The sequence below is a fragment of the Aphelocoma coerulescens genome, chromosome 3 (genome assembly GCF_041296385.1).
Source record: "Aphelocoma coerulescens isolate FSJ_1873_10779 chromosome 3, UR_Acoe_1.0, whole genome shotgun sequence".
In the NCBI taxonomy this organism is placed as follows: domain Eukaryota; kingdom Metazoa; phylum Chordata; class Aves; order Passeriformes; family Corvidae; genus Aphelocoma; species Aphelocoma coerulescens.
In genome coordinates, this window is record NC_091016.1 from 91,614,997 (window position 1) to 91,631,017 (window position 16,021).

Genomic DNA, 16,021 nt, shown 5'->3' on the forward strand with positions numbered 1-16,021 from the left:
GTGCTGGATCATACAGGAAAGAAAATCCTCCAAACTGTGTAAATGATTTTGAGACTCTTCAAAACATTTGCTTTCAGATATAATTTCTTACATTTTAGTTTCTCTACTAGGAAGCGTGAGTTGCAAACCCTGCACTCTCCAGGGACATCTTCACCCAAAAAGGAATTTGCAAAATTAACATCAAAACAGGTACAAACTATGTAATTCACCACTTTTTTCACCAATTTTCCAGCATCCGATGGATGCTATTTTTATTGTCACAAAAATACCTAAAATTGTATTTTGAGGTTCACATAGGCTTTTTAAAACTTATTTTCCTCATTCCAAACAAGCTATTAAAATAATTTTCAAAACAAGACCATCATATTTTTGCTTTTTTGATCTGATGTCATTGCCATATATGATACACATAACAGGGAAATTTTGTTTCATCTTCATAGCATGCACAGTTTTCTTCTGGTGGTATATAAAAAAATAATCCAGAAGTGCTGATTTTGCAGCTTATTTTGGGTGGTTTGATGCTTCCAGTTATTAAATACCTGAGCTCTAATGGCAACACTCCATGCTTTCTAACTAGGAAGAAAGTAGAAGACAACATGCTGAGATTACAGCCTGTATGCATCCAAATCTCCCCACTCCCAGGTAAATAAAATGTACCCATGTGCAAATACTATCACCTACTTGTCATCATGTTAATTTCCAAAAGTCAGTGGGGTAATGACATCAGAGAACATACTATGTAATATTCCAAATGTTGCAGTACTATCAAATAAGCAAATGATCTTTTGTTATATACTGTGTTCAGCTTTTCAAGCTATTCATCTAAAGCTTGAACACACATGACTACCAAAAATATGGGTCAGCAAGGATACACAGGGGGAGGAGAAGGTTTGAGGTTGGAGCACGCCCTGCATGCCTCCATAGATGCCGCAACACAGCCAGCTCCAGGTCTGCAAGGACAAGGATGGCTGACAGCTGCTTTAGGTCCATAGGTTTTCTGCAAATCCTGCATGCACAATAAAAAAGCTTTGGCTGTTTATTAAACAGAATGATTTTATTTTTTTTTAATGATTGTTGTCTCAATTGGTTTGCATTTCAATGTTTAAATATCACAGATTCCTACAGGAAATCTGCCTTAAAAATGAGAACCTGAAGCAGACCAGATTGCCCACTGTTGAAGGTTACAGAACGTGGGTTGAAACTCAAATTACTAAAGAAAAGAAACTCATGGGTTGGGTTATTTTATTTTACTCTAGATTTTGTGTCCATATAATTTAAAACTTCTGTAGAATTTTTGAAAGATATGTCTATCTAATCCTAAAATAATTAATATCCTGTAAAACTCATCTGTTCTTATAGATCTTGACCTATAAAGTTATGCTTTCATTAACTTAAGCACTGTGAAAACTGGTTGTTGAGCAAGTGAAGAATGGGCGTGACAAACAAAGATCATAATGAAATCTTGAAGATCTGCACAATAGGGTAAATTAGTGAAGGTCTGTGGATTATTTCACTTTGCACAGCAAAAAAACCCCGACTTATTTTGCATATACTGTGTTAAAAACACGTTTTTCAGTAACCCCAGAACACTGTGCAAGTGGATAGCCAGGCTTTTAAAAAAACCACGTATAAAGCAAACCTCAAACTTAGCCCCTGTGGACTCCACTGTGGTGGCCTACTGCATAGATTTACATTGGCAATGCCACAGAAGACAGGCATGCTGGAATCATTTATTTCTGAGTCAAATTTTTCTCTGTGGATTTTGCCATTTGATTAACATTTTTTCGTTATCTTTTTACAGGCTCTTTGAAGGTGGTGTAAATTGCATCCAGCTCTGATTAATGGTGAGATTTATGCTAGGAAAAAAAATCTTCACTCTATCTGGAATGTAAATGCAGCCTTTCAAACTAACACAGAGTTTTTAATAGAAACAGAATTAATTAGCTGAACCTGGAATCTTATATATGCACACAAAGAATCAGATACCTAAATAATCTCAGTTTGTCTCTTCTACAGTTTTTGATAAAACACAGAGGCTAAATCATTTTATTGTGGTGCCAAGATAATGCTCATTTCTAAAAGTTACTAGTAAAGTAGACAGCACGAGCACTGTGACAGTACTGTGCAACCCAAGGGATAGGCACCAAGTAAAGGCAGTTTTCTGATCTATAAATGGAAATCAGATGCCCAGCCATCACTGGTTGAGTGCTCAACACCCCCTTGCCCCTTTACTACCATAAACGACAATCATTCCCTCCCTGCTTTGAGGCAGACGACTCCCTTTGGAGTCACAGCAGTTACAGTGGAGATTGCAAGCCTGAAAACTCAATCATTGATATGATTATTTGGGGTGGCACAGTGAGACAAGTGGGTGTTACACCTGGAAGTCGACTCACAGTCTACAGTGCTGTTATGCTGAGGAGTAGAAATGTTCTTTGACCACCCTAGGGCTGAACCAAGTGCTGGGTATGTATGCATTTGCACTCAGCAAGAGCAGGTTATGAGGCCAAGTACAGGATGGATTATTCCTTGTCTTACACCTCTCTGCCTCCATGCACTGCAAAAGCCCTTCCCTCCAGTGCACACAGGAGGGTAGCATGGAGCCAGGCACACCTGAAGGAAAAGTGGATGGCAGACCCGGGATGCTGTACCCTCCCATCCATGGACCTGATGTACTAATGGTTGAACTAACATTTCCCAGGACACAGGCATCTCATGACACAGCAAAGCTCAAGCTTATTTTGTTGTCTAGAAAACAGAAATTAAATTTAGCATTGGGTGTCAAAAAAATTGCTGTTGTAATGGGCCAGATTAATTTCTGGCATGAACACACAAAATTGTCACTGATTTTGATGATCTGTGACAGCAATTTATCTTCAGTGTAGTGTCACTGATTCTGCTGCTGTTACACCAGGGCTTGATTTAGCCTGATATCTCTATCAAAGGGAGGAACAGAACTGAAAGGGCACATGCCTTGGTTTAGGCATTTGTTTTCTACCTTCCTGTTTTACACAAACTGCATTTCTTTAAGCTACGTATGCTCCAGCCCTCTATTTTCTGATACTGCAATAGCCTCAGGGTTTTTTTTCCTTTACCTACTATTTGCCTTTGGGTTTATTGACAAATTGTCACCTGTGATGTGTTTGTTGTCTTACAAGATTACAGATGACTGCTGTCTTGCACTGCTTCTCTTCTCCCTACACCTCTTGCATACCGAGTGGGTTGTTTCCTGGCCAGTGAACACTACCAAAAAATTTATATTAAGTGATCTTTTAGGCATTCCTCAGTCTAGAACCTTTCTTCTTTTAATGATTTCACAGGTAATGTCCTGAACAAGTGCAGGGCAAACATCTTCATATAAATTGTTAATTTCAAAGTACCTGTTGCTCATACATGCAATTATCATTGATGATAAAATATCTCTTCTTTTTAAAACTTTCATTCTTTGATCATCTGCAAAATTATCATCAGAATAAAGCGCAATACTCAAAATGTCTGCCATGTGCAAGGACACAAATATCTGTTCTCTCTGTTAGCCATATTCTTGAAACCCACATTGTTCCAAATCCAACAGCTTGATGTGTTTTATCACATGTTCTTAATTCCTGTTCTGGGTATCCACTGGCCCAAGTGTTTGATGAACACTGATGTTTTACTTCACAGCAATGGCACTGTTAGAGGTATCCCTGGGAAGCTCTCATTTTTGCCAGGTTGGCATTGAAGTGCCCAAAGCTACCAAAAATGTTGCCATGTGTCCGTTTCTCGCGCTTTCACGTGTCGGAGGAAAATAACTTTAAGGGATGGGACTATGCAACTACACGAATTTATTGTTTAAAATAACAAACGCATCAGTCGAGGCGTGAGATTTTACAACACCTCCGAGTAATGGCGACTAGTCACAAGATTTAGGGTTACATCATAATTTAGAACTTTCTAATCCAATAGATACTTAAAATGACACTTTGTTTTAGATTAATGACCTATCACCTGTGGCACTTCTCACTGCAATGCAGCTATGTCTTGACCAATAACTTCTCATGTCACGTACGCACAGTTGTCTCTCTTATACCATCTAAATTCTTAACTTAAACTATATAAAATCACACTATTATATTTTAAAACCCTTCACCAAAACACCCAGTGTACAATTTTACTTATAATGATAGGAACACAAGTTTGTAATTCTGTTGCTTAAAGTCCACAAATCTCTGTCAATTAAGCCAGACCTAGTCTCTTCCAGGGTTGTAAATCAAAGCCTCCTTTAATTGCAGGAGTTTCTACTCCTCTGCCTCCCACAGGCATGCTGTGTAGCTAGGCTGAAAGAGAAAGACAAACGAGAGAAGGCCCCTGAAAGCACTTTAAAGATGCTCTGAAATTCTCTCTTCAAGTTTGTCAGAGCAATACCAGAACTTCTTAGAACACAACTACATACCAAGGCATCTCCAGAGAAATCTGCAATAAGGTTTTTGCGGACCTTATTGCAAAGTACACAGACCCACATGAGGCTGTGAGAGCAACAAGCAAGCTCCAAAGCACTCAGAAGTCATCAGAAATGTGTGAATTCAACCTTCAGCCATACCTGCTCCTGGGACTTGTCTGTCCCCAGACACTTGGGCGTGTGGGCACTGAGGGCAGTATGCTACAGCACACACAAGAAATTTATCTCTGAGCAAGACAGAAAACCACAGGCAGCACTGAAGAGTAGGTGTCCATGCACACGTACCTGTGTTCTGCTGTTTGTTTTGTCTGTGTATTCATACTCAATTTCTGCCACAAAGGCCCTATTGCAGTAATTAACTGAGGTGTGACAACATTTTGATGTTACCATACACAAACAATCCCATTCAGTAAACCTAATCTGAAATCTTCCTCAAAGCTGTGTGATGAGACCTTGAGCAAAGCGTGGTGAGGATTTGTATCACCCTCTCTGACAGGAGACCATCAAAGAGGTGCACCATCTGTTCCTCTGGATCTACTTACTCAGTGAAGGATTTTCAGACCTTTCTAATTATACTTGCATTTAGCAAGCTTCTGCTGAGCTACTGTTCAAAAAACATCCACAACAAATAAATAAACAAACTCAAAGCTGCCAGTTCAGGCAGCCAGTGGGCTCATTCTGAGAATATCTGCCCTTTCCCTAGCATCAACAGCACAGATTGCCTGCAGTTGTCTTTCAACATAGAGTAGTCTTCCTGCATTAGGCTTGTATGTCCTTGGCCCCACAAAGAAAAAAGACCTTAGAGACTTCTTTCAGATTTCTCTTTCTTTTTTTCTTTTTTTCTTCTTTATTGGGCTTTGCATAGACCTGGAAAAATAAGTGCAATATATTTCATAAACATCATCATTTATTAATGTATTGCAAGTCTGAAACAGCCCAGTTGTTTGGGTGCTTGGTAACGTCTGAGGTTAGCTCATTTATAAAGAGGAGCAATACTGGAAAGTGTTTCTCTTCAGAGAACCATGCTGATGAAAAGTTGCTTAGATCTCATCCAAAATTCTGTCTCACACCGGATCTTTAATATAGTTTCTTTTGGATGAACTTATAACATGTGTGGTTGTTTTTTGTTTTTTTTCCCTAATAACCACCAGTATATTTTTATGCATTATTTTAATGCAGAGATTTTATTTTGATGTTATGTGAGAGATGTGGAAACCACACCTGGGAAATTTGGCTGGCATTTCAGCAGAAATCATACAATAGTGTGACAGCTTAACCAAGTGGGTGCTGGTATTTAACTTGCTTTTCTTTTCATCTAGTAATTTCAAATGTAATTTGAAATATGCGTGAGACAGCAAGACAGTGATGTATTAAAAGATGCATCATGTTCTAAAGAGTGAAATGCTGTGGAAATAAGCAGTATGTTTACAGGTTGTGCGGATCAAATACAGCAGAAGCCGGAAGGGAAGGACTCACCACAAAACCGTCACCTTGCTCTTTTTTCAGTGTGCGCATATGGCGAGGATTAGGATCATCATGTAATATTCAGGAGAGTTGCATGGGAAATACATTTCCCATAGCAACAGCTGGTTTAGACGTTAGGGAAAGATTAAAGAGAACCTATTTCATCTATCTATTATTTTGAATGAATGGTTATCTGCCAAACCAGCAGGTCAAAACAGGCGCTTCTGAGAAGACAAACATCTCTGCAAAAATTCTGCTCTTTCTGTGGATTTGGTTTTCCTGTCTGATAATGGGCAATCATGTACCATACTCCAGGTCTTTGTGTAATTCTTAATTCAACATTTCAGTCCTACATGGCTAGCCAAAAAGACTCTTAGGTAAGTAAAAAGGAATGCAAAAATGGTAATACATTCAAGATGTTAAACTTTGATTTGTACCTAATTCCATTAATACATGCAGTTCAAATTAAAATGTAACATCAGACTTTCCAGTTTTGTTGGCTTTTAAAAACCCAGTAAAAGACAAGATCGTAATATAGATATTATCATCCAGTTATGTCCTTATCTCTAGCTCTGTTAAAAGAAAACTAGAAGCAAGTAATAATTTCTATAAACAAGTCATTATCAGAGATTAATATTTCTAAATAGAATTCAAAAATTTGTCAGGCAATAAAAACTAAATAGGCAAGATTTGACTTTGATCCTTATACAAAGAGGTTAGGCTCAAACCCTCAAAGAGTTACATACTCAAGTCCTGTCAAGGGCCCGGGTTTATTTCATCTAACCAAAGGATCCTAAATTAGGAGGCAGTCAATACAGACTCCCTTTAAAAATGGTCAAAGGAAAATGAGGGGTGTCAGGCTATTACTGCAGGCCTGGGCCCTAGGATATATCACCATGTCCCGCAGCCACAGGGAGGCGGAGGAGAGAAGATCCAGCAGGCAGGAATTGTGCAGCAAGATTGATTGATTTAATTATTTTACAAACTCTTTTATAGACTTTTTTCTTCATAGTCTAATTGGACAAAGGATCAGCCACCACTTGGGGTGATTGGCTAAAATCCTAAAACATCCATTGTCAAAATATTTTTCTACTGTACCATAAACAAGACTTTTCAAGGTTGCAAGTGTTTGGTTGTTTACATACCCTGCTACCTCTTCTGTGAGAGAGAAAAGTCTCTCACGGGCTTAGAAACTAGCAAGAAAATCCTTGCTAGCAGCATTTTTGTATCTACATCAGGCAATGACTCAGGTTCCACAAAAGGCAAATAGCCCTCTAGAGGAGGCTGCCTCTTGCTTTTGGGGTCCTTGCAGGAGGCAATGCTCCTACTGAAGGCTGACGAAGGCAAAATGCAATCACCTCACTGGAAGTACAGGGGGTCATTAGTGGCTCAGTAGTTCAGTGCTTTTTCACAGGTGACAAGGTAGACCTGTGTTGTATGGGATGTGCCAGGTGCCACCAATAAACAAGAGGAGGAACAGAGGGAAACTGAATAAATCCATTTATGACAATGGACTGTGTACCCATGAATTTTTTACATAGGCATGTCCTGATGGTATTTGCAAATTTATTAACTGATTTATTTTACTTATATTAATCATATAATGTACTGAAGGCATCATGGAAGAAGCATTTGTTTTTGAAGTAACTTAAATAAACAGCAGATGGTGTCTTGGTGAGCAGGGTCTGGATCTGTGCTCAGTTCCAAGTTCACAGTCACATGCTATTTGTGATATTCTAAATAAGAATGAATCCTATATGAGCCAATATACACAAAAATCTTTATGGAAAAGATTACATTTAATAGTTGATAGTCAGTGTGTTGATTCATTTTTGATAGAAGGAACCTTAATATCCTGGCTGCTTTGCCAACTGCATGTCTGATTTATATCCATTGAAAAAAGCAGCTATGGGACTGAGACAGAGACAGCTTGAAGCTCTTGATTGAAGGTCTCTTACCTTTGGTTACATTGGTGCAGGTTGTAGTCATTGATTTCTTTGGAGCACCAAGGAAATGGCATAGCTTCAGTCAGGTTCACATTGTCTAAGGAAAAGCATCTGGCACAGCATCTCTTGGGTTTAACATGCAATATCTTCCCAAAAGCTGAGCTCAGGACCAGAGGTAGTGCCAGCCTGAAACACTTAGGAAACAAAGAGAATTAAAGTCCCTTTGAAAGCTCCTCTGCTACAGCACATCTTCATGAACAGGTCAGAACTGTCTGATTGAGTTTTAGTGGCACAATGTTAAGCCATGTGTGCTAACCAGTCCAGGGAGGGCACTTATATATTGCCCACAAAAGGAGCGGAATTCCTCAGTCAGAGGAACAAGCTGTTCAGTTTGTCCCTCAGGTTTGAACAATCTCTCCCATCTCAAGGGAGAGGCTCATTACAAAGAGGGTTTTCCCTTCTTTCACTGAGCACTTTCATTCATTTCAGTGTGAGCTCTCCCTTTGGATCTTATTTGTTGTTAGGAAGGCGTACCTTTCTTGCAGCTGATGGCCATTGTTAGGAACAAAAACATCTGTGTGCGGGAAAGGAGCTAACACAAATAGTCATAACTGCAAATGGACATTGCTTTGCTTTCCAAGTGACTATGACCCCAGGACTGTGTTCTGGCAGTCCTTAAAGCACTAAAATAAAGCCCCTTTGCAAGTACATTTGCCTCTAGGAATAGAAAAGTATCCTCTATATTTATGTTATATTAGTATTTGGGTTTGGAAGTTTTGCCAAAAGTTGTCTGGAAATAAAAAAAAAAAAAAAAAAAAAAGGTTTTGCATGAATCATCTCTGTTATGGTCTTCCTACATTTACATCATTACCAAAGTATGTCCCAAATTGGTGTATGAATACCAGACTCAAAATACTGGTGGGAAAAGAAGGGTTTGAAATTATGTCAGAGTACAACTGGTACTAATATGATGGCAACACAATATCATCCTGCTAGTTTATGAAATTTCTGTGGTGATACTGTAAGACATATGCCTTTGATACCACTGCAGATGTGGTAATGCTCTATTTTACATACTATGCCATGCCTCCATCAGTCTGTGGCAGCATAACCTCAAACCATAAAAGCAAAATAAGGCTGAACCCATAACTTTTTAAATACTTACTATACTGTGCAGCATTGCAATGGTAATACTCACTACAGACCAGATTGAGGGAGCCTCTGAAGAGAAGCTGCTGACACACTAAGATTCTTCTGATGACTTCTTAAAATGAAGACTGATTTATTGAAGACAGTTGTATTTCTCTTTCAACAGCTATCTCATGGAATAGTTTATGGTTTTTTCACAATCTTTGTGTTATAAAGAGAAGATTTATGAACATTTGCTAGTGGACATATTAAATTGTCATCCACAAAAGTAACTCTTTTTTTTTTTTTTTTTTTTTTTTTTGCTTATTTACTGTTAAACATAAGAAGGTCAGGACAGTCAACCATGGGAACAGATCACCCAGAGAGACTGTGCAGTCTCCAACCTTGGAGATTTTCTGAACCTGTATGGATTAAGGCCTGAGCAATCTGGTCTGATCTCATAGATGCCTTTGATTTGGACAGAAGTGATCTTCCTGAAGTCCCTTTGCACTTGAACTATGCTACGATTGTATGACCCTAATATTTATTTTTTATAATTTTATTATATAGATTAGCATTAGATTATATAGATTAGCACTAGATTCAGCATTGCATTTACACCATAGTAGTAACTAAATTGTACAGAAATCTCTGATTTACAAACCCTGGACCTCAAGGCAGACTTTAACCTTGACAACTGCTGGAAGGAAGATGTGGTGGGACACAGAAAGTCAAGAGGATTTGTGGAAAAGGACAACTTGGCTCAGGCATATGATGGGCAGCTAAGGCTGAAGCACAGTTGGATCTACTATTCACTAATAAGGTAGAGCTGATTGGGAATGTGATAATGAGTTTCAATGTTGGCTGCAGTGGCTGTGAAACAATGGACTTTGAGATCCAGAGAGGAGAGAGGAGAGAGCAAAGAGATAGTAGAGCATAAGAGAGCAGACTTCAAAATATTCAAGGAATAGGTGAGTGACATCACCGCATCTCTAAAGAGTCTACCAGGGAAGGTACTTGGGTGTTCCAAGCCAAACCTGTGTGTATATGAACCCATTGAACTTTACATTTGAGGGCTTCCCCCATCCCTGACGTACCAAGACTGCGACCATCGCTTTGACCGGTATATACAAACACAGGTCATTCAGTGTCATTTCACTCTAATCTGCCCCAAGGGATGTATTAACCAGAACATCAGTTACCCTCACCTTCAGAGATGGGTCATCACAACACCAAGCTGGGGGACCAGTAAATATGCTCAAGGGCAGGGCTACCAGCCAGGGGGAGCTAGACAGGCTGGAGGGATGGGCCAGCCTTGTGAAATTCAAAGAATTGCTGGACTGCCCAGAAGAGAAGGACTGATATTCACAGTGTGAATTGAGAGTGGCTGAAGAGACACAGAGCCTCAGGGCTGACTCTTTCCCTCCTCGACAGGAGAAAGACCTCTGCTTTGTGCCCTTCCACATGCATGTGATGAGAACCAAGATCAAACTCTCCCCAACAGCAGTAATGCTGCTGAAAACCTGCCAATGCATTCTCACTGCCTAACTGCATTTCAAGTCACTCTTTAATCTTTCCACAAACTATCAGTCTGAGAGCCTGATCCCTAACTCATTGAATGCTGCAAATCTTTCAGCAGACTGTAACAGACCTTGGATCAAGATCTTTGCAAGCCATGACTCTCCTTTTTGTCAATACATTAATAACTTTCTCATAGGTTGCCATATTTACACCCCTGCATTTTTTTTCCTGAGATTTTATCCTTTTATCTGAATGTCTAAGTTCAGCTCAATTATTTTATCTTAGACCCTATTTCCATTACCCTTCAGAACTTTGTAGCTGACCCTACAGCTGATCAGGAAGTGGAGACCTACTGAGGTCCCCTCACAGCTGCAGCATTCTATGATGCTATGAATTGCTCTTCTCTGCTAGCTTAAGAGTTGAGGAGTTTCATTTTCAGGCTGTTTTAAGAAAGAAACTAAATGCACCTGCAGCATTAAAGGTCTACCTTTCTCCCACCTTCATGTTTCCCCTCACTCTTCTAATAGTTCATTAAGCATGTTTATGTTGCTGTCAGTTGATAAATAGTTTATGCAAACCTTCATGACATAACTGTAGCAAATGCTTTTCAAACAAACAGACAGACAAAGAATTTGGCTGTACTAGTGAGGACTAGATGGTGGCTTTGTTCCAAGACCCATGCCCAGAGGGATATTCAGTTGTACTATGCTCAGCAGTACAAAAAAAAGATTATCTTTCTAAAAGATTCACATTCAGCATACAGTTGTTGTGGGAGAAAGAGAAAGAAGGGGGGAATGGAAGCAGGAGCATGTGACAATTGTTACTGTCCTATGACAACATAAACTGATGCACATGTACACACCCCCTCAGATTCCCAGTCATGACCCCTTTCAGTTTTTGTCAGCCTGTTGGGGAAAAGGTGTAGGGAAGGCACATACAGATAAATTAAATTCATCTAGCTCCTCAGACAGGGTATTGTAATAGGAAATTCAGTCTTCAGTGCTCAAGCCAAATAGAGTCTAGGAGCTTTCTTAAGCATCCTCAGTCATTCACATTTTTCATACTGGGAGCTAAAAATGTTAAAGTTATTGGCGCAGCAAACTAACAGCTAAAACCTTTGGTCTGTTAAACATATTAAAATGGGGGAAAGCTATCCTACAGGCACTCTCAGTACTTTTGAACAGCTCTAGTGGAGTCTAGAGAAGGAATTTTAACATAAGAAAGATGCAAAATGTATTTTGAGTTCCTCAGATATAAAAGGTGTTTTACCTAACAATATAAGAGGTGGGATGGAGGAGAAGCATGGAGGGATTTGACAGGATTCATAAAACATCTCCAAAATTTAAATATCCCTCTAGTAGGAATCTTACAGTTAGGAACTCATAGGATGTACCCATTGACAGATTTCCAAGGGTAGTAAGAAGTCTGTGAGCCAGGCTTGAGGTCCTACAGAAAAAAATCAACACAGAACCAGAAGAACTTCAGGAGGAGACCTATGACCCGACTTATGTACTCCGGCTAAAATTGTCCATCCCACACAGCTCTTCCTGGTTCTGCTTGATACCTATTTACCTCTTTATTTGATGCCAGGATACATTGGGCATTTCAAGTTTTGTCCTTGAGTGTCTCCACAACTGCCTCAGTCTTGGCATTGCTTTGTGATGAGGCAATGCAAGAGTGTCACAACCAGTACTCCTCATGCCAGCCTCATGCTGAGCCAGGGCTGTCGGTGGTCCCAGAGCTCACCAACAAAAAAGGTGTAGAAGGGAGGCTACATTTTAAATCTTTTATTGGAACTATGAGATATCTGGATCTAGCAGCTAAACCCACATCTCAGTCCTTCACAAACACACTGATTACAGGGCCAGAGGACATGCTACCAAGACAGAGGAGCTCAGAGAGCTGAGAGTAGGTGCTACCATTTCTATCAGTTGAAGCTGTTGAACCTTTCATTAAATTAGTTTAATTTCCTGCTCCCTCCAGCTAATGATAAAATTTGTGGGATAGGGACCTGCCAGCTACCTGTTCTGCCTTGTGGACACAAGCCCATTTCCTGTGGGAAAATTTCTTCCATAAAGAGGGGTGCTCTAGAAGGGGAGAGATAAGAGCATCACCACTGTTTCTGGTGTGCCAGAGAAGGGTTGGGAACTGGCTTTGGGACTGGGGTGCTGTCTTGAGTGTCACCACACTTTGAATCCTCTGGGTGTCCTACCTGCCAAGCAAGTTTTTTCACCTGCAAGTCTAGACAGCCTCTTTTTTCAGCCAAATCCCAAAAGTAACTCACTCACTTATGAAGTACCCTGCATGTAGGAGAGCAATTTTCCAACATCTTGGTTAAGGTGGCACAGATGGGGCAGAATATAATTTCTTTTCTTCAGTATTTCCCACTGTATTACTACTCAGCCATAACTCTGTGTGGGCTCAGATCACAGCTTGGATGCCAAAATCCCCCTAAAACAATCCAGAGAGAGCTGGCATACCCATCTTACACTGTATGAATCCCTGCAGATGAACTGATGCCTAAATACCTACCTTGAAAGTCCATCCTGAAGAGTGATTGGACCTTGGAAACTTTTTATAGCACTCCTATTTTCATATACTATAATAAAGAGAGCTCTGAAAAAAAGATAGAATAATTTCTTGGTACTAAAGGCTTTAGATAACTGAAGAAAATATGTGGGTAAAATGTATTTTCATGGCAAATAGGGACAAAATTCCAATCTCAGTATTATTTAAAGAAGAAAGCTGAATTTGGTTACAGGGCAGGTCAGACAGATGTTCCACCCAAGGAGCCAAAGCATTACTAACTATTATATTTGTGTTTTATTACAGAGCCTCAGAACCATAGTCATGGCCAGGACCCCACTGTCATGGATGATATATCAAAACAGAACTAATACCTTTCTTGACTTAAGTCTGAGAAACCCACTGGCTTTAGTGTGGTTACTCGCACTTCAAAGAGCAGCTAATTTGCCCTAATGTACAAACCATCTATACATTTTAAGCACAAATAAAATCTCCAAGCCCAAAACCTAACACAAACAGGAAAATATACAATATCTGGCTGTAAAACTTAGATTCACCATGAAAATTGAGAGATGCATTTCTAACAAACAACAATGTGCCTTTCTTTTTTGTAAACAAAGAACATCAAGACAGCCCTCTTTCTCTCTTGCTTTGGCATTCTTTTGTGTTGGTGATTTCCAAAGACTCAGGCTGGCCCCATACCTAGAATAACAAATTTAGTCAATGTAAAAGTTGATTATAAAACTACTTAAATGAAGCTTTGCATCTCTTGTTTGCAAATATAATTAAATAGTACATAAAAATCTGCTAGCACGTAACTCCTAAAATACGATTATGATTAAACTGAAGTGTTTGAATCTGTAGACATGTTCTATTAGCCACACACACTAATTTATTTTACCGATGACCATGACTGGGCTTTACCTAGGCACTGGCCAAAACATGCCACAAAATTGGAGACATCTTAGAAGTTGAATGAGAAAACTACTTTCTTGCCTTCTTTCAGTCTCAAATAAATAGCAGGGTACTGTGTGTGCTGAAAGGGAATCGTTTATGTTGGACTAAAACAGACAAGGAAAAAAAGATGCAAAGGCCAGAATAAAAGTAGGCTGGATGCCTGGAAATAAATATGAATATATTAGAAAAATATTTCAAACTAAGGATGTGAAAAATGGAAAGCCCAAAGCAAAACTAGGGAAGGAACCTAATATAATTCAGTTTTAAGACTAAGAAATGGCATAATACCAATCTCAAGCAGGGCAAAGTTACTTCTGAGATCTGGAGAAACAGGAAATTTCTTTTCCTTACCTGCTCTGATGTGAATCTTGAACCATTCCTTTGTTTACAGATTTGCTCTGCAGTTAGTTCCTAATCTTTTGCCTACAACTCCAGCAAAGGGAGGATTATCATAATGCAACCTTCTTGTGAAAGAACAGCAATCACCTGTCAGTTGACCTGCAGCATTGCAGGTTTTGACTTCTGAAACGAAGCAGAATTTAGGCCAGCAAAACTGTGCCTTCGTCTTCACCACGGACTTTCATTGCCAACAGCCCAAGGTTTTCACGCTTTAGCCAGAGGAATCCTCTTGTCTGTGTGGGTTTGCCAGACAACACCACCACTGTCCATGGCAAAGGCACAGGGAGAAAGATAACAGCATGTGCCAGATGACGATTAATAAAAACACTCTTTATTCACTTCCTACCACAAAATCTGGGAAGGCCTTTTCTTCTAAGGTTTCCATATCTTTACCATTGAGAAAATGAAGAAATATCAAACTAAACCTATTAGTTCGTACATAGGCAGAAGACCATAAAAGGCTAAATGCTTCTATGAAAACATGACCAAAATGAGGATCTTTCTGATATTCCACCTTTGTATTGCAATATATACTATCAGATATTTTTTTGCTGGTTTTGCTGTTTCATGATGAGCAGTATCTCTCTCGAGGCTGCAAAATAAAGAACTAGGTCATCATGTTGATTATAATGCACCAAAAGAATAATGGTCTCTTAAATACAATGGAGTCTGAAAAGGTTAGTGACAGAAGGACCAAGAATCTTTGTTAAAAAATTATCAGTAAGGGCAAAAATAGAATGACTGCATGAAAAGATCAAAATCAAGAACATGGACAAGAGGAACACAGAACACCCTAGGGAACAGAACATGTACTAAACTGTAAATACTGAACCAAGGAAAATAAAGTTATCTACAAATGGAAAAGGTAAAAGTGAAGGAGAGCAAATGCAAAAATATTATAGAGTATATTCAAAATATTATAATTTTAAACATCACATAGTAAAGAGGGTTTTAAGAAAACATGCATTAACAAGACCAAACAGTGACTGAGCAAGAAAACCCATCAAACCAGAGACCAGACAGAGACAGAGAAATAGGCAAGTCAGAAGCAACGAATGGTGAGAAAATACATCAGATAGGTTAATAGAGAAAAGGAAAACAGGATTCTAGTCAAATGCTGGAGGACTTGTACTGTATATAGGAAAAATTACACAACAGGCAAAGGAGCAATTAGTAGAAAATAAGCCTGTCATTTAATCCTAGAAGCTGGTTAGAACCCAAGCGGATGAGAAATGTGGTTTAAGTGGTTTCTCTAAGATCAGCATCCCAGAAGCCCAGCTAAAGAACATAAACAGAAAGATGGTGTCAATCACGCTTGTTGGAAGCAAAATGGTACAGGAATGGTTTAACTTAATCCCTGAGGGTTGAACATTGACTCTAACTTTATTTTCGGGTTTCAGCCTACATTTAAGAAAACCCCTCTGTTACATTTGCTGCCCAGAGATTTTGACATTCCAGTTCTTAACTTTCTTCCTTTTTTCATAACTAAGAGGATCACTGATCAAACCAAATCCAACAAATGTCAAAGGCATTCTTTCAAGGCCAGTATGTGATCTCAAAACATCTCACTTCTTGGCAATGACTAAAAGCAATAAGATTGGGCCTGAGACCAGATGATGATTATTATTTTTAGGGAAAGGTA